Here is a 23,023-nt window from a genome sequence, read left to right as displayed (position 1 = left end):
AATCTGTCAGGAACGAGGTAGATCAGCGGCTCAACCAACGGCTGCTCAGCCGGGAACTCCATGTGCTTAGCCTTTGAGGCTCTGGCGGGGAAGCGCAGGGACGCTTGAGATAGTAACCCCTCTTCAGCTCCCCACAGGCAAGGCTGCCTTGGTGCTGCTCTCATTTCCTTCCCTACCGAGTTCCCTGGAGTGACAGGGACCCAGGACCGAGCCCAGCCCACTTTGCCTTTGCCCACCTTCTTGTCTCCATGGTCTCTGGCTCAGGTGTCCCCTTGTGCTGCAGCCCCGCTGCCACACCCTGCCCTCTTGCACCCCTGGCTGGGGCCTGGGCAGCTCCTGAGCTGGGGAAGCTGGGGACTGGCCATCTTTGAGTCTTGTGGTTTGGAATTCTGACTTTCCCTGTGGAGGGTGTCGTGCAGGAGCTCAGACCCTGGGAAACCGATTAGGGATCCAGCAGGTGGAAGAAAGAGGCACAGCTGGGATAGCAGACATGCTTTATTTGAAGGTGGGAGTAGCCCCCAACCTCCTGAATCCTTCCCTAGGCCTATTTCATAGTCAGGCCAGACACAGGCGGGCAGTGCCAACAGGTTACCTAAGGCGTGCATGCTCAGGAGCAGGTGTTTTGACCTTGAGTCCATATGCTGCACCAGGGTGTTCATGACCTTGGCTACATGATAAAGCATAGCTGGCCGGAGGTCTCAGTGAGGGAGCCTAACTACAACCATCTTGGGCCTGCCCCAGAAGGCCTCCCTCCGAGGAGCCCCGTCTCTCTGAGCTGTGGCTCCTGTTCTTCCCCTGCTGCTTCTCTTCCTCCTCCAGCCTTGACCCTGACCTTCTCCGTGGGCTGATAACACCGGGAATCCTGAACCTCATTAAATGTGAATGTCATGGAGGAGGAGGGAGGCAGGGAAGTCTGTCCTTTCCATGAACACTTGAGCTAACATTAGTTTTTTCATGTGATTGACATGAAGTCATACATGGCTACTAAACAGATAGGGGCACCGGGAGAGTCTCTGGTGTAATGAGACGGCTCGCTTAACTGCGTTCCACGTATCACGGAAAGTTATTCCTTCAAGGGAGGAAGTGTGGGGGATTCCATTGGAAATTTCTGAAAATGACAAGTAGCCCTGGAGGGGGGGGCCGAAGGTGCCTGAGAGAAGGGCTGACCCGGGAGGGAGGGGTGGAGGGTGGAGGGGTGGAGGGGTGGAGGGTGGAGGGTGGAGGGGTGGAGGGTGGAGGGTGGGGGGTGGAGGGGTGGAGGGTGGAGGGTGGAGGGGTGGAGGGTGGAGGGGTGGAGGGTGGAAGGTGGAGGGTGGAAGGTGGAGGGGGTGGAGTGGGGAGGGGCGGAGGGATCCAGGACAGCACGGTTGGGGTGGGGGGAGCCTGTTGCTTCACTTCCAGGCCGTTAGGGGGACCGGTAGGTTGGCTTCCTGGCACTCTGCTCTTCCTGGGGGGACTCAGTGAGAGGATCCTCCCTACCTGGCTCTACATGATGTCCCAGCCCTAAAACAGAATGAAAACCGGCTGCATTCAGTAAACCCTGAAGTATGCTACCAAAGACTTTCCACAAGGTGAAGCCTCGTGTTATCAGCACTGAAATCATTGCTCCAGCGGATTTTCCTGTGTTCACTAGAAAGTGTGAGACTGGGTCTGCTGAACCATGTTTCAGGCCTGGGTGTGGGAGGCGCTCTCATCTCTGTGCCATTCAGGACAGCCCAGCCCCTGCCCCCTCAGCCGCAGGGATGAACTAAGTGAACCCCAACTGGGGGAGATTATGAGCTTTGGAAATTGTTCCCTTATCACTTCCTTGGAGCCCTAGGTGTTTACAGTGATTACAAAAACAGCCTGTGGGGGAACGATATGTGGGAAACATCTCTGCGTTATGTATTTTTATACAAATCAGCTGAAGATAAAGAGCTTTCTTTGATCTATATGGTTCCTTCAAGGGAATCTTGAAAAAAGATTAGAAGGAAGACATCTATAGGTAAAATCAGGAGGAAAAAAGACCCTAGCAAACACCAAGCATGAAAAAGGTCAAACAAACCCAAGGAACATTTTCATGTGTTTTTCTTTTTATTAGTTATCAATGGACCTTTATTCATTTATTTGTTTATATGCTGAGAATCAAACCCAGTGCCTTACACATACTAGGCAATTGCTCTACCACTGAGCCACAACCCCAGCCCTATATTTAACTTTTAATCATCTTTCTTCCTGAGGTTTCATGAATATACACATTACGCGGGAGAACCATGAAGGTGTGGGAATGAAGGTCATTTTATTCCATTTTTTATTTTGCCTCAGAAAAAATGTCTGGTTTGACATTTCCCCTCTGGTTTTCACTGGATATGAGTTGTCATTTGGAATGAACTGGGTGAGACTCATGAGCTTGCCTATAAGCCTGCGTCTCTTGGGTTTACCCTTCATTTCTTCAAGTCTGTGAAACTTTGTTAGCAAAAAAATGGATAAAGGAAAATTAAGAATGGAGCCAACAAGGGAATAAATCAGGGTATGCAAAATTTTCTGTAAAGGACAAATACCAGCACAAAGCTAAAAAGGCCCTGTAGCTTTATTTGCTCTTGATCGACTCAAAAATTGCTACTTTCAGAGTTGGGCAATGCATGGTTGGTCTCCCACTAGCTTTGCTGTAGGTCCTTCCGCTGACCTGTGGTTCATGAGGATAGTGGGTGCCTAGGTTACTTTTCGGGGACCCGAAGGCTGATTCTACTGGAAACACTGACTTGGGCCTGCCGGTGTCCCATGGGTGACTGGACCAGGATGAGGAGGCTCAACATCTCTGCCTTCATGTTATGTCTGTCTCCTTCGCTGTCTTAACTTCTGGGTCAGATTCCATTGGGCTCTTGGGGGACCTGTTGAACATTTGAGAAATGTTTTGTCTAATGCCATGACCCAGGGTGAACTTGACCTAGACTTGTCTACCCTCTCCCCTGCTTGGAGGCGAAGGACACCTACCAGCCTCCAGGTCAGGAGGCAACAGACCACGCAAGGAGTGAAAAGAGGTGGCACCAGAGTTCTTCGGAGCTCACCTGGGCCTGTTCCCAGAAGAGTTGTGGCTGTCCCTCACCCTCACTGTTTCCATCTGACATCTGTCACCCCTCACCCCAGGAGGTGAGAAGCTGATTTGTGAGCAGGGCTCCTCTTTTCCATTCTGTGGCCGCCGAGTAAAGCTTTTCTTTCTCCCAACACGCACTCGTTTTTCTGTGGGATGAGCTTCTGAACTTGGGTCACTTGCCAGCCCTGCTGTTGTAGCACAAAAGCAGCTGGAGACAAGACAGAGTGACCAGGGTGGCTGTGTGCCAAACTTTTTATGAATATTCAAATTTCAACTTCATGTGATTTTCATGTGTCCCAGGATATTTATTAGTCTTCGTTTGATTTTTTTTTTTTCCCAAGTCACATTTGTCCTGTGGGCTGCAGTTTGCTAACCTCTATACAAAACTATAACCTTGACTCAATTTACCATTCAAGTTGTAATTAATGCATTTAAACACTCAACAATGGTCTATAAATCCTCTGTTTTACTGAATGCTTTTGATTCTCTGTCTTAAAGATGCCACAAACTTAAGCATAAGTCTTTGGGCATCTGACATGATCCTGTGTCCTAGCAAGCGAGGTCAGGGTGACTAAGGGTCAGATGGCATGCTTGGGCGGTAACCATGGCAACAGTAGTGAATGATGTGTCTGGAGCAGTTTGAAACACTTATGAACATTAGCTCAGCCAGCCATCACCATGAACCTGAGAAAGGTCCTAGCATTCTCATGGTGGGAAGGAGGAGACTGAGGCACAGAGGCTGATCTGCTGGAGATGACACAGGGGCAGGTGAAGGCACCTTGCCCACACTCCTACAGGCTGGATCCCAGCATCACTCTGACGCACTGTGTTGCAGGCAACATCCTCATCTGTCAAGGACCCATCCTGCAGGCCCCATGAAGGGGGACGTGGAGCAGAGGCCCAGTGCAAGGGTAGCATAGCACTGATTTTTGAACAGAATTTCACATTTATACAATTTTCTGTAGTTCCAGTGTTTTGTTTCTACCCCCACCCCCCACCACAGTCCCTCACTATGAATGCAAAATGTAGCACACAGAGGGGACATTTCTGCTCCTGGAGTCCCACGTGCTATGGTCTCTCACTTCATGAGTTGGAAGGCCACTTTGGTTAGGTGGGTTCTGCTGGTGTCCTCCTGTCCTGCGGCACTCGAGGGTTCCATAGCTGCTTGTATTATTACAAGCATGTCCTTCCCAGGGTGGGCTGTGGCCAGCTTTGGACTCAGTAGCTGCCTTTCGTGTTCTGATCATGAAGTGAGCCGTGCTCATGAGACCTGGGCATGTGAAGCTGTTGTTCAAGAAGAAACTAACAAGGTTGAAGGAGGAGCTGGCCGGAGGTGTGGAAGGAACTCTGCTTGCTGGGAAATCACCAGAGGACTTTTACAGAGTTCCACTTATGTATCCCGCAGACCTAAATGTCAGGGATGAGTGAGTCTCCTCTCTTTCTTCTCCCTTCCTGTCCCTTTCTTTTCTATTCTCCCTTTGGTTCTTCTGAGAAACTCTCACTCTGCAATATAGAACTGAGAAGCCCGAGCAGGGCTGGAGTTAGTGTTGTTAAACCCCCTTTTGTGTTGGGAGGCTGACGGCCAGCGCTGCCGTGTGGCTTCTCTCAGTGGCAGAAGGGGGCCTGGCTCCAGCTCTTCTGCTGTCCTGGGAGCCCTCCTGCTGCGCACCAGAGTGCCCCACCCTGGCAGGCCAGGAGGGAGCCAGCTCGTCCTCCCCACTGGGAGGCATGGCCAGAGGCACTAGGAGAGTAGGTGCTGCGGTGGCTCGTCACGGCTTCTTGTTTGAAGGGCACATTCCACCTTACGCGTACGAAGGGATGGCTCTGCTACCTGCTTTCTGTGTGTGTGGGGGGAGATGGGAAAATGATAAAACCGCCATCCTGGGAGGCAATCAAGTGAACCATAATACCCGCACAGACAGGAGTACACGCGTGGCACTTTGACGCCAAGGAGACTCCGCCCTCTTCTTGGACAGAATCTTCTCAATTGGAACAAATTTGTAACGTGCCTGTGACATTGACTATTCTTATGGACCCGGATACAATTATGTACATTGTGCCTTTAATGATCACCCAGCCGGATACGTACCAGGGCTGACTCTGTGCCAGGACCTTCTCCTCACGATGGCCCTACGAGAAGATGTAGGTGAGGCAACAGAGGGGCTCTGGAGGGCCAAGGGACAGCTGTTGACCGGCAGAGTGACAGCCTCAGGTCCCTAGATGAGTATTACCTGGCTTGTTGTGATCTTGGGGTTAGTGAACCAGACAGGAGTGCAGAGACAGGGACGTTCTGTGTCTGTCTGGGCAGCAGTCTGGCCACCATGGCTCTGGGCCACGGAGGTGGCCTGTACAGTAGCAGACAGTGGTTTGGGCTGTCATGGAGACCTGGCTCTTGCCGGGGCAGCAAGACGGCTCCCCTTGGGCCTGTCCTTCTGCCTATCAGCGGGGTGCCTTGTGTTCCGTGGCTCTGGTAACATATGGTACCTCCTGGGCAGACCAGAGCCACCTCTAATGGCTGGCCAGATGTTGAGGCAAGCAAGTACTGCCAGAGCACCCCTGGGTGTCCTCCGCCCTCCCTTGGCCACTGAGGCAGTGGTGAGCCTTCCCCTGCCCTGTTTTCAGGGCCTGGCTGGCCCGCCCACAAGGGGCTGGCCCTGGAGCGCCCTCCCCAGCTCCCAGGAAGCACTCAGGGTCCACTTGGATCCTAAACATAAGTGGATCAAAGGGTCAGCAGACTCCTAGGAGGACGGTGGACACCCTGGGATAACTCCAAGGAGGCTTTACAGCCAGTGACCAGAAGGAGAAATCCCCAGAGACACTTGGTGCAATAACACCTCATCCCAGAGTCCTTGGCAGAGTTGGCCTTCCCTCTGGGAGGAGGGGGCCCTGTACTGACCCTGACTGCAGCTGGGAGCTGGTAGGTGCTGTCTCCAAGTCCTAATATGTGGAATCTGCTGAAAATTAAGTCATTAAAAATAACAGGGAAGACTTCCTATTTATAAATAGCTTTATAGATGCTCTTAAATACAAACTGGATTCAGCTCCAATGATTTGACACTGGTATTTTAGGTTCCGCATGGATTTTATTTTTAGTGATGTAGAACGATTTCTGAAGCATTCAGCTTGGGACCAGAGGTGAGGGCAACAGGTAGTTCTTGTGAACAATGTGTTCCTCATTTGAAGAAGATGACCACAAGGAAGACAAGCATAGTTTTAGTTATAGTACTGATTCTCTGAGAGAAGGCGGTGCTCCTTGATTGTAAGGTACTGATTTAAGACGCTTTCTACATATGGAGGGAGGGTTTTGCCACTGCTTACACGATTCCTTGAAAGAAATTTGAGGGAATGTCTGTCTTTCTGCTTTATGTCATCGATAGAGAGACTGAGTCAGGATGGGCCAGGGTGGGAATCTGCACCGTGCTGAGGGGTGGAGCCGTCGTCTCCACCATGCGCCATGGTGACGAGCCACTTGACCCAGGGAAAAGTGCTGCGTGTGCTTCCGTGGTCTCTGCACATGGCTTCAGACCGTTCCTGGCTATTCTGTTTCCCTGGTCAGACTAGGGCCAGTTTTGGTGTGGTGACCGTGCGGAAGAGCAGGGGTGCCTTCCGTCTCAGGGCACAGGCTGAACAGAGAAGTGCATACCTGGCTCAGTGACCTCACCTGGGCTCAGTGGCTCCTCTTCATGAGAACAGAGAGCTGTGGTGTGAACAGGGCTGGAAGAAGGGCCATTTGGTAGCAAGTCTTTTATGTATTTACTTGGAAAAGCCCAGGATAAAACATTGGTTAATCTGTTTATTGTGGGGTGTTAAAAAATGACCTAAAGATATAAGGTACTCAAAGTGTAACCTGGAGTGATATTCTGGGTTCACTCAGGTGCTCTCTCTATGCACATACATGCATATATGGAGAGAGACGAGGGATGGGGGAGAGAGACGGAGATAGAGACAGGCAGGGAAAGAGACAGATGGATTTTAAGGAGGCGCATGTACCTGTGGAGGACTTGGTGAGTTGGCCTGCAGGGTGGACCGCCAGGCTGAGATGACCATAGCATGCCAGTTGGCATCTGGGTCTCTATTGTATATTTCCTTCCTGCTCAGGGGACTGTGCCCCTTATTCTTTTCAGGCCTTTAACTGATTGGATGAACACACCTCTATTACTGAGGGTCGTCTGCTTTACATAACATTTACTGATTTAAACGTTTATCTCCTTCAAGAACACCCCTGCAGAAACATCCAGAGATGTTTGACCACATATCTGGGTACTATGGCCCAGCCACGTTTATGCACAAAATTAATCATCACATCCTTACTTTGAAGCATAGAAAGGTTCTGAAGGGGGGTTTGAAAGGCGAGATGTTCAAGGACACTGTCACAGAGATACTGCCCACTCGACACCCACGGCTTGCCCACTTCCCGAGCCCCCCTTGGAGTTCAGAACCTTCTCTCCCTGTGACGTGTGTCAGCATCAGCTCTTCGTCTCTCTGCCTCAGAGATCAGGGACTTACCGTGTTGGTGAGTGGAGTCACGAGACTAGAGCTCCTGGAGTCTGTCTCTGAGAGTCAGGAAAAGATTGTTGTATTAAAGCCACTGGACTTTCAGGACGTGGAGTGTGCTGTGCTGACCCAACACTGAGCTGTGCCTATGGTGGTGTGCAAGTGTGTGTGTGCTCATGCAAGTGTGTGTGTATGTGCTCATGCAAGTGTGTGTGTTCATGCAAATGTGTGTGCATTCATGATACACACGTGTGCTTGCATTTGCAAGTGTGTGCTAAGTTGTGTGCACACATGTGTATATGCATGTTCATGAGTGCAGATATGTGTGAGCATGCATGTGTGTGTCTAATTCTGGAGCACAGCGGCACCACCCGATGCTATGATCCTCCGGCTGGGAGATCCATTTGCTCTGTCTCTGCTTGCTGTCTGGAGGTTCTCCAGAGGTGCATCATTTTAGCTGATGGAGTAACATTTTTAAGGAGCTGAAAAATAATGAAGTGTTGTCATGGGCTCATCCTAGAGGATGTCAAAACTCTTTTCTTGCTTTGGCTTCGTGGAGATCAGTCACTCCCTGGAGTGCACCTGGCATCCTTTGGAAAGCTGACTTCCTGTGGGACTGCTAGTCACCCCCTCCCTCCAAGTATTGTGCCGGGTGGAGGACGGCTGGGAAGGTCAGCTGGAACTCCCCTAGCATTCCCTCTGGGTGGGCATTGTACCAAAGCCAGGGCAGCTGGGCACCTCCAGGGCTTTCCTGGACGTGCTCTACAGAGGGCTCTTTGTCCAGTGGTATAGATGACCACATTACAGACTTGTGTTTGGTCAGGAGCCATCTTCTCCACACTGGGACATTGCTCATTGTAGTGAGGGACGGTGACACCAGAGGGAAGTGGAATATGGCTGCAGAGACATGAGGCCGGCAGTGGGGGGAGGAGGGCGTCCTGACAATGATGATTCAGCGTCTGGCTTTGGCTTACTGGAAATTCACCACATCTTCCCACTTAGCTGAGCTAGTGGACCCTTTGTGGCTTTAGCTAGGTGACGCTGGGTTTTGTCACTTGCTGGGAGCCTTGGTATTTATGACAATGTTCACTGGAATGCAGCTCATGGCTCCTCTTATTGTTGGATGCTCTAAAAGTGGGACGTGAAACGTAGGAGAGCATGAAGTCAGATCTGAACACCGTGCAGCGCTGAGCATGGAGAAGAGAAACCCGGCTTTCCTCCCCTGCCTGATGGCTCTGCACCTGGAGCAGGCGCTCTGCTTGCCTGTGCCCCTCCGTCCACTCACTGCTTCTGGGAGTGCCATCATCACGTCTCACCCTTTACACTGGTTGCACCTGTCAGCTGTTGACGAAAGGTGACATTTGGCCACCTTTGAAGGCTTTGTGGCCAAGGACCTGGCACAAGACACTTAAAGCATCTCATTCTAGTTGGATCTGATTCTCCAAATTCTCAGAATGTGTGTTTGGGAAAAGACAGCCTTCTGAGCTGTCTTCCTTCTGCCTGGACTCTTTGGATCCCTCCAGGGAGAGGTGTTTGGCCATCGTGGAGTGACAACGAGGATGCTGTAGGTCAGGGCCAGCCATCTGGAGCTCCCCACATGTGAGCTCTGAGCTCCTCCCCTCACACCTTCCAGGGCTGGGCTGTCCTGGGCTAGGACATTTTCTTCAAGGGGGTGATGTGCAATCCCGTTCCACACTGCCGGAGCCCCGGGCTCTCTTCCTCCCTGCCCTCGCACCGAAGCTGACTGCACCCACTCCCAGTGCCCTAGGTCTAGAACTCCATCCCCTGGGACCCTGACATAAGGGCACGATGATGCAGGTTCTAGGGCGAGAGACCTGTAAGGGCCCTGAGTGGCTCTTCCTTACGAGTTAACAAGGTGACCTGACTGGGATGGCTTGCAAAGCTTGAGTGCACATCTGTTGGTGTCCCTTCACCATACTCTTACTGAAGAGTCTTGAAGGCCACGGTCAGGCCTTCCTGACCACTCTGCTGAGCTCCCTTTGTCTGTAACTTGAGAGGGATTGGGCTGTGACCATTTGCTTGGGCTGTCTCCACTTGACCCACGTCTCGTCTTTAAGCTGGTGTCACCCACATGTTGCCTGCCCCGCGAGGGAAGCTTCTAGATGGGAAACAGCCACTCCTCACCCCTGCACGGGAGCACAGCATCCCTAGAGGTGGAGGGATTTGGGGGAGGGATGTGTGGAGTGAAAGTCCGAAGGGAGGGAGCTGCTGCTGAAGGTCTCCGTGGTCCCTGGGGGGGGGTGGGCAGAATGGTAAAGGAAGGACAGGAAGGAAAAGGACAGCAGCCCCTGGAGTGGGGAGTGTGTGCTGGGAAAGTCGGGGTCCGTGTGGCCTGCTGCTGTGAGCCATTGCCCTGACTTCTAGTGCTGGCTGAGGGGCCCCGGGCCACTGGGGGATACCAGGCCCTCTGTGGCCATCTGGGTGGGCAGCGAGCCTCTGAACAGCAAGCCCAGAGCTGGCCCAGGGAGGGCGGCTGGATGTTCCTCATGAGACCTCTGTCCCCAAAGCTGCATGCTCACTCCCTCCCCGCTCTGCAGCTGCTCTGGGGACAGGGTGCTGCACATCCACAAGCAGGAACCCCGAGTCCCAGGGCACATGAAAACTCTGAGTTCATGCCATGGACAGAGCGGGCAGCTGCTCATGACACACCTCAAAGAAAACTCAAAAGTGTCTCCTCCCCTGCCTGCTCCACAACCCAGGGTCAGCCAGTTTGAGTGTTTACCTCATTTGTGTAGCAGGTTTTTAATTGGGGAGGTGATGCTTTTTCTTAATAGTGTGGACATTAAGTATATGCCACACCTCTGCAGGCCGGGAGCCAGGCCACCTTGGCTTGACTTGATTTGCCTGCCCTTGGCCATTACCATCGTCACGGAATGTGAAATCATCATGGGATGGTGAAGTGGGCTGGGATGGGCTTAGCCTCCTAGGGAGGATTGTTTGTCCTTGGGATTCCTGGTTTCTTCCATATACTATAGAGGCCCAAATCCCAAACTCATACCTATATATCTGTATGGTTTGGATGTGTGGTGTCCCCCCAAAAACTCATGTGTGACATATACCCTGCCACATTACAAGAAGGTTCAGAGGAGAAATGATTGAGTTAAGGGTCTCACAACCCAATCGGTGAATCCCTGATAGGGGTTACTGAGTAGTAACTGAAGTGGTGGGGTGTGGCTGGGGGAGGTGGGGCATTGAGACATGGATTTGGGGTATATATTTGTATATGGAAAATGGAGTCTCTCTCTGCTGCCTGAACATCATGTGAGCCACTTCCCTCTGCCACACTCTTCCACCATCATGTTCAACCTCACCTGGAGCCCTGAGGAATGGAACCTTCTGTCTATGTCTGTCTCAGACACCTGAAACCATGAGTCCCCGATAAACTTTTTCTCCCCTACAATTGTTCTGGTCAGGTCTTTTAGTTGTAGTGCAAAAAAAGCTGCCTAAAACAATGTTCATATTCACAGTGGCACCTCTTACAATCACCCAAATGTGGAAGCAGCCCAGTGTCCATTGACAGATGAGGGATAAGAAAAATGTGGGCTGTCCAGGGGAATGCTGGTCATCCTTGGAAAGGAAGGGTATTCTGCTCCAATGGGCTAAGCCTTGAGCCCTTATGCTGAGTGAAATGAGCCATCTCAGAAAGACAGATACTGGGTGGATCCAAGTATGTGAGGTCCCTGGAGAAATTCAGTTCCTAGGAACAGTAGAAGGGTGGTTGCCAGGGGCTTGGGGAGGGAGGAATGGCTTAATGGGAATGGAGTTTCAGCTCGGCAAAGTGAAAGTTCTGGAGATGGACTTCATCAAGGCGAGCATGCTGACATTACTGACCTGTATACCTAAAAGTGGTTGAGATAGTAAATTGTATGTTCTTCCCCCATCTCCAAAGGGATGCCAGGGACCAGTGAGATAGCCAGGGGACACTTCCGTCACTGTGAGGCTGTCTCTGTCCCACTTAGTAAATGCGGCAGGGTATATGTCAATATGGGCGCATGTATGAACGCGTGCATGTGAGGATAGGTGTGAGCATGCTGGGCATGTGTGTGCGTGTACGTGGACAGGGCTCGAGAGGGCTGAATATAGAATTAGCTTTGACTGATTCTTTGGGCAACACAGAAACCTCTGAAGGTGTTGAATGGAGAAGCAGCAGAATTAGCTCCACATTTTAACAGGGTCTCAGCGGCTCCTCTGGGTGGAACTGGCTGTGCTGGGCAGGGTGGAAGCAGGGTCCAAGAAGAGGTGAGGGACAGTGTGGCTAGAGCCAGGTGAAAGTAGCGCAGAGGCTGAGAAGGCTTTGGGTGCCTTTTAAAGATTGAGCCGACTGGTTTTGCTGAGGAGGAGAAGGGAGAGAGGCCCGGGTCTGTGGGTTTCTAACAGGGATGGTTTGAGCCGGCTCTTTTCTGGGGAGATGGGAAAGTGGAGCTCCCGCAACTCCGCAGGCTAAGGTGAGAAACGACTTTGAGGAATCAGCTCATCGGTGGCCATAATCTGGAAGAGGGCAGATCACTCCCACACCTGGAAGCTGACCATGGGGTGGGGGTTACTCCAGGACAATAGATTTGTCCTGGATTTTCTTTGTTTTCTCTGGTAGTCTGAGCTGTTCTCTAGACAAGAGAGGTGAAGTCTCTCCACAGACGTGAAGAATGAACTCCAGCAATGCAAGCTCTCTGACCTCTCAGACATGGTAACGTGCTGGAGGCTGCAGGAGTGAAGGCTCCGAGTGCCATCTTTCCTGATGCCTGCAGCCAGGTTGGCATGTCCTATGTCACTGCCAAAATACAAGCCCTGTGGCGGGGACGGCTGGCTCTCAGGCCTTGCTCCCTAGCTCTACAGTACCTTTTGAGTGGACTGAAGACCGAGAAGCTTTATGGGAAAACTCAAGGAGAGATTTGGAGCCTTTCCCTGGTGACAGGAGAGCAGAGGCCCCCATCCTTGGATTTGATCCATTTGCCTCTTTTTCCTGTGTCAACAGCCATCCAGCTCAGCCCTCTGGGTCAACACATGGGTGTTTGGGACTATGTCGCTCTGAGGCCAGGGGTCAGGTGTTGTCCAGCTTAAAAGGATCAGAGTTCATCCTTAGGATGAGGTGTGAGGGCAGGAAAGGCAATGCAGGCTGCTCTTAAGCCCCTCACTGTTTGGTGAGAATTAATTGTCAAATATCCTCACAAGGCAGTGCTCACTCTTATCGAAATGTACCTGCAAATTGCTTTTCCATGCCAAATACAACAACCTTTTAGCATCTCTAATTTTGAATTATCTGTACCTCTCTTCACCAGCATTAGCAGAGATAATTGAAAATTTGCAGCACTTAAATTCATGCCTTTTAAAAAATGGTTCAGAAAGTCTGATGTGTCTTAAGACCACTAGAGTGGCATTTATTCCTTTTGAGAGGAGTCTCCTGAGCAATTTTTTTGGCAAGCGTTTAAAAATGTTTTAAATTGATGCAAAAAATCGTACATATTTGTAAGAGACAATGTGATGTTTTGATACATGTAAACATCATGCAGTGTTCAAATCGGGGTAAGCAGATCCATCTCCTCAGACACTGAGCATTTCTTTGTGGTGGAAACATTCAAAATCCTTTCTTCCAGCTTCTTTGAAATGTATAGAACATTCTAGTTGTCTGTGGGCACCTTACTGTGCAATGTATTAAGATATCTTCCTCCGTGACCTCCCTGGAGACCCCAGTGATTTAAATCTTATTCTGAGGTGTCTGGTTGTGGTTTGGGTCTCTCCTGTGATCACAAGGATCTTTCTTTGTGTGAGGGCCTTGGGGACTCATTGTGCTGACTAACAGTATTAGTTCAGCCCCACAAGATGTGAGGGTCACCAGCACAGGTACTCAGATAATGAAATGCAGTAAGGCAGGGCCGGGGCCCCTCCTGAATGCACTGAGCTCCCTGACTTGAGTGAGCATAGCTCAGTCTGGGAGTCCGGCTGGCTTTGCGGGTGGATTTAGAGAAGAACACTCCGACTCTCCTGCCTAATGAAGCTTCGTCATGCATTAAGACTAAATCACTGAAGCCAAGCACTACTATTAATTAGTAGCTGATAAAAGCATTAAAGAAATCTTTAATCCCCTTGTTCTGGGAGCTGGAGGTTTGGCAGCCTGTCATTTGTGCACTGAAATGACTAGTCTTAATAGATTTAGCATGGTTGCTCTTGCTAATTATTAAAGGAACTGCATGCTGAGTCCCCACCATGAGCCTGCTCTGACCTGGAAAGATCTTCTGGGGCAATGTTTTGCCATTGTCTCTGGCTGCTTCTCACTAGCTTAAAATGCACATAAACACTCCTGAAAACCTCTGTTCAGAAAGACTTTTCTTAGAATTTGTCCCCAAGTGCTCATCTGGGGAGCCGAATGGGCAGTGAGCACAGGAGCACGCTGTAGACATCCTCTTGCTTTCTCTGTCCTCTCTTTGTTTATTTATTTTCCTCCCTTTTGAATAATTGCTGTTTTATATTAAGCTGCAGTATCAGGTTTTGAGAAAGAAGTTTAATTATAAATAACTTGCCTGGCTGGAGTTTTGGAGTCATTTCTTTCCTCATAAACAAATATGCTCATGAATCTAAGCTGCGTTGACTGGGGGAAGCTGTAGTTAAATCTGAATCTTCAGGGTTCAGTTGAGCATTTTCACAGCCTTGGAGATGGAAAGTCCCCGGGGGCAGGTCACTGATGGAGGAATTCAGAGCACACACCATCCTTAGGGCGTGGCAGAGGCCGTGAGTAGAGCTGCTGCTTCATGCTAGCGGATCCCAGGAGTGCGTGACATGGGCTGAGACTGGCCTCCTGTTACTGATGTGGGGACACTCCTGTCTGTCCCTCCCCAGGCACGACCCCTTGGCATGGCTGGGCTCAGGTCATGGGGCTCTGCCCCATGTCTTCCCATTACCCTGGTGACCTGCAGCTCAGGGTTCCAGCTCTTCCTCACTCCCTTGGGCACCAAGTGTGCGCTCTCTAAATCTATTTTGCCTTTCTTTGCTGTTTTTACATGGGAATTCTGGTGTTATAATTTCTCATGGAAGTATTGCAAGTGATAGCTTCACCAAAGGACTGCAGCAGACTTGGGGTCCAGTGCAGTTTTTCACCCCATTATCAACCTGCTCTAACTTGCGTCTTCTTGGCTTCCCAAATCAATCATAGAGATGAATATACCTGTATTTTACTAACACCCAGACACAGAAATTACACTACTGACTCTGCTTGGTGGATCTCTGTCCATGGTGTAGCCAGGGGAGTGGAAGCAGGAGCCGAGCGTGGCTCCACCTCCAAACCTGACTCCCAGGGGCTCTGTTGACGTCCTTGGTTGGTTGGTTTTAAATTTTATCTTCCTCCTGGGTTCTTTGTTTATCTTTTTATTCTGAGGGTCAAATGCAAAGATTTGCCTATCAAATCCTTTCCTCTTTCTCTTCGCCCCCCACCCCTTTTCCTCAATGCTAACAAAACCCCAATCTGGAAGGTCCTAGGGAAGGTGAGTCCCGACAGGGCTCAGCCGGCCAGGGTGATCCCACTCCTGCTGGCCAGCGCTAGCCCAGGGGACTGGACAGTTGTTGTGGCTTTACAACAAGTTCCCCTAAAACACGGTGGCTTAGGTGACAGTGAGTGCCTCCCTCCTATCCCACTGTCTGTGTGAGAGGGTCAGCTGGGCATTCCTGCTTGTTCTTCCATAAGAGCTTGGGGTCAGGATACTGACGTGGACTGTGGGCATCTGAGGCTGGACAATCCTCTTTTAAGGGGGTGCGTTTCATGACTGGCTGGTTTGTGAGCCTGCTGGGTGGAACTTCAGTGGTCCCTACATGGGCCTCTCCACTGTGTCACAAGCTGGCTTCCCCGGAGCAAGCCGCTGAGGGAGACAGGGAAGAGTCAGGAGCAGGGTAGCTGTCCATTTTGGGACCTTGCCCTGGGGCCAGGTGACATCATGATTCTGTTGCTGGGTAACAAATCACCATTCACCTAGCTGCTTCAGAGGCTGCTCTGGGCAGGATCCTGGTGGCACCTTACCCAGGTCCTCTGCTTCAGGACCCTCATGAGGCTGCCACTGAGGTGTCAGCCAGAGCTGGGGTCTCATCTGAGTCTCCATGAGGAAGGCTCGTCCAAGTTCACGGTTATCTGCAAGATTCAGGCCTTTGCACTAGTTGACTGAAGGCCCTGCTGCTTGCTGGTTGTCTCTGAAGGCTGCCTTGGTGCTGGGCCTCTTCAGCTTGGTCATCTTGTCTGAGCCCAGAAGAAAGTGACAGTAGGGAGTGTCTACCAGCAAGACAGCAGCTGCCCGTACTCCACATAGTCTCTGAGTGACAGCCCATTGCTTCTGCCATGTTCTATGGGTCGGGAGCCACAGCACTGCCCACATTGGAGGGGAGGGGACCATCCACAGGCACCTGCCTCAGTGTCTTTCTGCCACATCACTCTGTCCTGTCATATTCTAGTTGTAAAAGTGAACTGTCTTCCTCTGCTTTGTGCTGCTGTAACAAAAATACCACAGCCCAGCTTGTTTATGAAGAACAGAGGTCTTATTTCCAACAAATCTGGAGGCTGGGAAGTGCAATATCAAAGTGCCAGCTTCTGTGAGGGTCTTGCTGCATCCTGACGTGGTGGAAGGCAGGAGGGGGCGGGTTGCTGAAACTGCCCTTTCCTAAGTGCATTATTCTCCCTCATCAGGGCACAACTTCTGTGCCCCATCCCCTCTTAAAAGGCCACCTCTTAATCTTATTACAGTGGCAATTAAATTTCAACTTGGATTTTGGAAGGGACAAGGCATCAGACCATAGCTTTCAAGATGAGGGGAGCGGGTCTCCACTGTATTCTGGAGGAGGAAGGGTCGGACGGCCTGTGAACTGAGTCTGAGCCCTGGTTCTGGGAGGAGGCAGGACAGGTGCTGGCTTCTCCTCCCTCTTCTCCTGATGCGGTTCTGGCTCAGGGCTGGAGCAGCAGCCACCACCCACATCTGAGACCACGTGGGGAGGAGGGCAGACCAGTGGCAGTGGGTAGGGAAACAGGAAGACAGAGGCCTGGGCCACGGACGGCCTGGACAAACACCTAAAGCCAACAGCTGCCAGCAACCTCTGGAGCTCTAATTGCAAAAATCCCAAACTTCTGACTCTTAAAAAAATGTTTTAATGTGGAAGTAGTTTAAGACTCCCAAGAAGTTGCACAAAGAATAGAGAGTGCCTGTGTATTGTTGGTCAGTCTCCCCCTGAGGTGTTGCGTAACTGCCATACGCTGTCAAAGCCAGGAGACCGATGCTGTCACATTCTGTTAGTTCATCTCTAGACCTAACTCAGACCTCACCATCAATCTCTATTTTTAAATGGTACCAACTGGTTGAATTTTTGTCTTACTTGCAGCCCAAAGCATTGCTTTCTGGGGGCTGGGTATATAGCACTTGCCTAGCATGTGCAAGGCCTGGGGTTCAATACCCTGAACCACAAAAACAAAACAACAAAACAAACTCTAAATCATTTCTTTCTGAACCATGTGTGAGTGTAACTATATAGACATATACACACTTCACTTAGGATTTTAGGATTGAAATTTCAGTGGGCAGAGTTGGGAATGATTCTTTTAAAAAATATTTCATAGAAAATCCTGTCCTGCCACTAGAGCTCAGAAAAGGGCTGTGTATCATGAAGCTGTATGTTTTGATGAGTGCCATATCATAGGGCATTTGTGAGATCTCTCCCATGCGTGAGAGTTCACCCTCACTCTGTGCCTTTTTGCTCAATGAAGGTGACAATCTGAATTCCTGCCCTGGGTGAGCCTGAGGCTGCCTAGAGTTTGTGCACATTTAGGGAGTGGATCCTGCTAAATTCACCTTCCCATTCCCTGTGTGTGGTAGGTCCTGACATACTAAGTGCCTAATAAGTGTATGTTAAGTGAGCTAGTGAGTAAACAATCAACTATAGATGGGATGTGGCCTGGTGCTCAGTGTGTGATGTGGATGGGGTTTCCCTTGGGTTGGTGCACCTGCTCAGGGGAGGACTGCTGCTCTGGGCAGAGATTGCCAATCATGCCTTGGCATGGGCCTCTGATTCAGTCCTCCTGGTGGGATTGTTAAGGCACTCAGAGGACTCCTGTCATGACTTCGCTTCCACCTCATTGACGGGTGTCTGAGTCCCCCCATGAGAGGGCCATGCCATGATTCAAGTCCCTGTGAAGATGTGCTTCCAGATTGATTTATTTTTAAGAATTTTCAAGCAGCAAGAGGAGACTGGAAGCTGTTTTCTCAAAACCTTCCCCTCACTTGTGTCTTGTGGGGAGGTGGCTGTCTCTGGTGGGAACGGTCCAGGTCATGGAAAACCTGGAGCAGGACCTGGGTGAGGCTCTGCTGCAGGATCCCCAGGGTGCCTGGGGCTTGAGAGCCACTGGGGCAGAGGGCACAGCCAGGATGGTGAGGTGGATGTGGGCAGGGCCTCGCCTCCTCCCTTCTTCAGACTGGCCAGGCCAGGCAAGGTGACACCAAGTCATTTGCTCCAGATTTGGGGGTCTTTCCTTGCTGCTTTCCACTTTAGGCATCAAGCCCGGCACCAGTTAGAGATAAGATTCAGCTGCTAATAAGAGAAAATTCAAAATCTTTTGAACAAGATGGATTTTCGTGCATCCGTCCAGGGCAGCTGTGGTTCTTCGAAACATCAGCAGTTTCATCATGCTGCCAAGCAGGGCACTCATCCTCATGGCTGGCTGCAGCCATCATCGCAGCTGTGCAGAGAGGAAGAGGGTGCAGAATGTACAAAATCCCGGCTCTCAGAGGCAATGCGCCTGGAAGTGTTCCTTCCACTTCCCTCCCATCCCAGAATCCAGAACTGCCAGGAACACACCACTTACAAGAGAGCTGGAGAATGTGGTTTCAATCATGGAGAGCCCTAGCCTGGTTCTGTGTGGATCAGAAGATGGAGAAAATGGATATTAAAGAGGGCTACTAGTAGCTTCTGCCTGAAGATCTAATCTCTCAGTATCCTGTATACACCTGAGATAATATTGTTCAAAGGCATCAACAGCCATTGTCAAAATCAGGTGGACAGAACTATGAGAGGTCCAAGATTTTATCCTGTTTGTAAAATGTTAGCTTGTTGCCCTTCATGGATACTGGTAGGAGACATGAAACTCCTGGGTCAGAGAAGAGGGCAGATTATTGCTCACAGTCATATCAACTGCCTTGATGTCCACAGGGCAATGCAAATAGGAAGTTGCACACACTTGGGTCATGTTCCACGAGAGCAACGGGAACCCAAGCTTGGGAACCCAAGCTTTTACCAGTGGGTAATACAATACCTGTCCTTTGCTCTGGATGGAGATCTGCCCTCAATTCTCCAAGGCTGTTCAGTATCCTTAAAAAGATAGTCAGGGCCTTGTGGAGACTTGTCTTGCCGACTCCCTCATCGCTCTGCTCAGATAACATTATCCCTTGTAGCGAGGAGGCACCGTTTGCCTTTCTGACCCAGGCTTCCCTGTCTCCTTGTTCTGAGTCAGAATGACTGGCATGATGTATTTCCCTCAGATCTGCTGGCATCAGGTATCCTGAGACATTCTAAAATATTGTAAGAGAGGACCTTAGCAAGGAAATCGGGCTGCCAAATATTTTCTTTTCTCCCTCATCTCTCAATTCCTTCAATTACTTGCTCTCGTCCCCCATTACAGTGCAGGTCTTGGGTGACCAGGACTTGAAGCTTGCTCCTTACAGGAGAGAGACTTCACCCAGCAGAAATGGGGAGCCAGGCACTTATCTGATGCTTTAGAAGGTGGATTAATGGTGCTCTTTGGGCAACTGCTAATTTGGGGGTTGCTCTTGAGAGATAATGGTTTTAATTACTTTCAGCACTATTAAGGCCATCTATTTATATTCTTTTAAAGTAATTTAAAAGTTCATATGTCAGAGCATCCCTTCAAAACACGATAAAGGCCTAGTTTCTCATCCTACTGGGGCTTGCTGCCAATTTTCTTCCAGGAAGTTGTAGCCCTTCCCCCCTCTCCACCTAAGGGTCTTCCTATTGATGGTCTGGGTTTCTCTACATGCACCTTCTCCAGTGTCTGTGCTTTCTTTTCCAGATTGCCTGGATGGGGTGGGCTGGGCAGCCTTTGCAGCACTGCTATGGCCTCATGGACTAAGTGACCAGCCCCATGGCTCAAAGGCTGCTGTCTTTGGGTCTGTTTTGCAGTGGCTGGTGGGGGCCACACCAGGAAGACATTTTTCTTTGCATTTCCCCCCATTCCCAGTCAGTCCCCAGCACTAGACTGAGCATAATCCAAAATTAGATGCTGCTGCTCTCATTTGTGAGTTAAAAATAGCGGTTCTGCATCCTTCATGCAAAACCCTGGGGCTGTTTTCAGCAAATGTTTATGACAGGGAAAGGCATTTGCTAATTCACTGCTTATTCAAGGAGAATGACACTTCTTTGTTGCTCTCCTGAAAATAGATGACCCGAGATGTTGGTGGAGGTCCACTTGCATTTCCCTCAGTTTTGCAGGGTTTTGTTTTGTTTGAGAAAAATGACTAGAGAGGAGAGAGGGAAAGAAGCCATGTATTTAACGTGATTCTATAAAAGAGGTGATTAAACTGGGCGCAGCTGGAGAGGTGGCTTATGGTGCTGGGCAAATGTGCTGAAAAGGAAAGCACCCAACTTCGCATCCATGAGGGATGGAGCCCACAAGAGCTGGGCCACCTTGCAGATTTGTGTTCCTCCTCGGGGCTTGTCCCCAGCCTCCTACTAGGGGAGCGAGGAGGCAGCATTGCCTCTCAGATCCAGGGCTCCCTCGTCTTCGTCTTCCTGTTCTGAGCCAGAACCGCTGGCGAGTTTAGCAGCCTCCCTTCCACCCCTCCTCCAGGGAGCGCTCCTCTCCCCTTTCCCTGTGCCGCCCTCGTCCTCGCCCTTTCCTCTCCCATCTCCTTCCTGCTTCCCGAAAGCCCAGCTGATGGTACAGAGGCCAGAGGAGGCCATGCTGGGGGTGGGGGAGGTGCTGGGGACCCGTTGTGGTGGCCTTACCTGGGGACTGGGCTCTTTCTACTCCTGTGATAGTGGCACAAACAAAACTCCTTTGGATGAAGTATTCCTGTTGGGAATTTTGAAGTTCAGTTTTCCGGGAACAGAGGGCCTAGACACATTTATCTTCAAGGCAGCATTGGCCCTGAACTTCGAAAGGCCCAGCACAAAGGCCTTTTTAAAATATGGCTTTGGCTCTTGGGGTGAGCCAGGAGGGAGCCAGCTGGGGACCAAGATTCCACCTGACCTTAGACTAGGTGTATATATATATATATAAAAAACAGTAAGACATGGAAACAAGTCCCAGCAGGAGTTTTGGCACAATATGTAGAGTCACAGATGCATCAAGCCCGGCCTCTTCCTCACTGGCTGTCAGCAGAAGGCTTGCTTCATGCTCTAGGGTGGAGAAGCTCAAATGCTCAGAAGCATGTTCACATTTAAGAGTGTCTGGGCTGGGGCGTGGCTGGGCGGTAGAGCACTTGCCTAGTGTATGCAAGGCCTGGGGTCCCTCCCCAGCTCCGTGGTGGCTGTAGGGCTGTGGTGAGTCACTGTCCTCTGAAGAGCCAAGGTCTGAGGCTGGGCGGGACCTCTCACAGCTGGCCAAGGGGCTTGTGCTCAGGGGAGACTGGTTTCCCAGCAGGGGGGGTGGGTGGCAGAGCCTGAGTCTAGGTGGCAGGACAGCTGATGGGGACGTGGATAGAGGAGGAGGAAGCCTCACCCAGGGCTGAGTTCCTGGGCTGCCACCTGTGCAGGCCCCAGGGCTCCTGCTCACAAGGACCCTGTGCTGTCCTGGAACACTTACTTGTTTTTAAAATTAGAGGCTACACTTTTCATTTTGCACTAGGAACCAAAGTCATGCAACTGGTCCTGGCTACAAGAAAAACAGTGGGGAAGTAGAAAAGAGGGGTAAACGGGCCAGTGGAAACAGAGCAGAGAGAACTGAATAATGTGTTTATAGAATTAGGTAGAGAGGAGAGGGAGGGAGGGAGGGAGAGAAGGTGGGGGAGAGGGAGGGGGAGGGAGAGGGAAAAGGTGGGGGAGAGGGAGGGGAGGGAGAGGGAAAAGGTGGGGGAGAGGGAGGGGGAGGGAGAGGGAAAAGGTGGGGGAGGGAGGGAGAGAGAGAAGGTGGGGAGAGAAGGTGGGGGAGGGAGGGAGAGGGAAGGAGAGAGAGGGAGGGGAGGGAGAGGGAGGGAGAAGGTGGGGGAGAGAGGGAGGGAGGCTACTTGGTGGTGGTTTTAGTGAGCTTTTTTTGTTGCTGTGACCAAAAAACCTGACAAGAACAAGTTTAGAGGAGGAAAGGTTTATTTGGGGTTTATGATTTTAGAGGCCTCAGTGCACAGATGGCGGACTCCATTGCTCTGAGCCCAACGTGAGGTGGAACGTCATGGCAGAAAGGTTTGGTGGAGGAAATCGGCTCAGGACAAGGTCACCAGGAAGCAGAGAGAGCTCTGTCCACCTCTTTCAGCCACACCCAATGTGCCTGTAGTAGTCACCCAGTTAATCCATTCACATATATTAATCTGCTGATTGAGTTATGAGAGCCTTAACCTAATCATTTGCCCTCTAAACTTTCTTGTGTTGTATCTCATATGAGCTTTTGGGGAACATCTCGTATCTAAACCATGACAGTGTTTTTCCTCACAAAGAAAAAAATGAAAGGCCTCTTGTTATGTGGCTTCCAAAATACTTGCAATTAAATATGGCTTGGATCCAGGTAGAATCTTAGATTCTTAGATCCAGGTTTTGGGTGGTGATACATTAGTTCATTTTCTGTTGCTATGACCAAATACTTGAAGCTGAGTACTTTATAAAAAAAAAGGCTTATTTAGAGCTCATCTTGGAGATATATTCCAAGATTAGAGAGTCCCTTTAGTTCAGCTTCTGGCTGTATCACAACATGGTAGGTGCATTGTTGAGGGCCACAGCCGAGTCAGGATGACGCATGTCATTTTTGCCAGAAGTAGTGGTTGAGAGGTGACGCCAGCGAGCCATTAAGATGATGACTTTTGAGTTCTCATGGAGTTCCCTTTGAGTTCCGGATGAGCTCTCGCGGGGATTCCTGAAGAGTTTGCGTTGGTTGGTGAAGTTCCGGGGGTGGGAGTTCTGGTTGGTGTGTGGTGTGTTCCTGGAGGAGCCGTGTGGGTGGCGTTCAGGAGAATTCCCAGGGAGTGTGCTGGTGGAGTTTGGAAATAAAGTTTGTTCCTGCTTGAGTGGCTCGTGATTTGTGCCTAGCCAGACTGCGGCAGTGCGTCATGGCAGGAGAGACTACTTGGTGAAAACAAAGCTGGAGGGACTCAGGGGCTAGGCTAGCTCATTTTATAATGACTTTCTCCTGTAAGAACTTACCAGGATTCTGGGAGGACCACATTAATCCCTTCTGAGGGTGGCACCCCAACCACCTAGCCAAATTCATTAGGCCCCACCACCTCAACTGCACCATGCAGAGGACCAAGTTTCCAG

This window comes from Marmota flaviventris, chromosome 5, assembly GCF_047511675.1.
Source record: "Marmota flaviventris isolate mMarFla1 chromosome 5, mMarFla1.hap1, whole genome shotgun sequence".
Lineage (NCBI taxonomy): Eukaryota > Metazoa > Chordata > Mammalia > Rodentia > Sciuridae > Marmota > Marmota flaviventris.
This window is presented reverse-complemented; position numbering follows the sequence as displayed.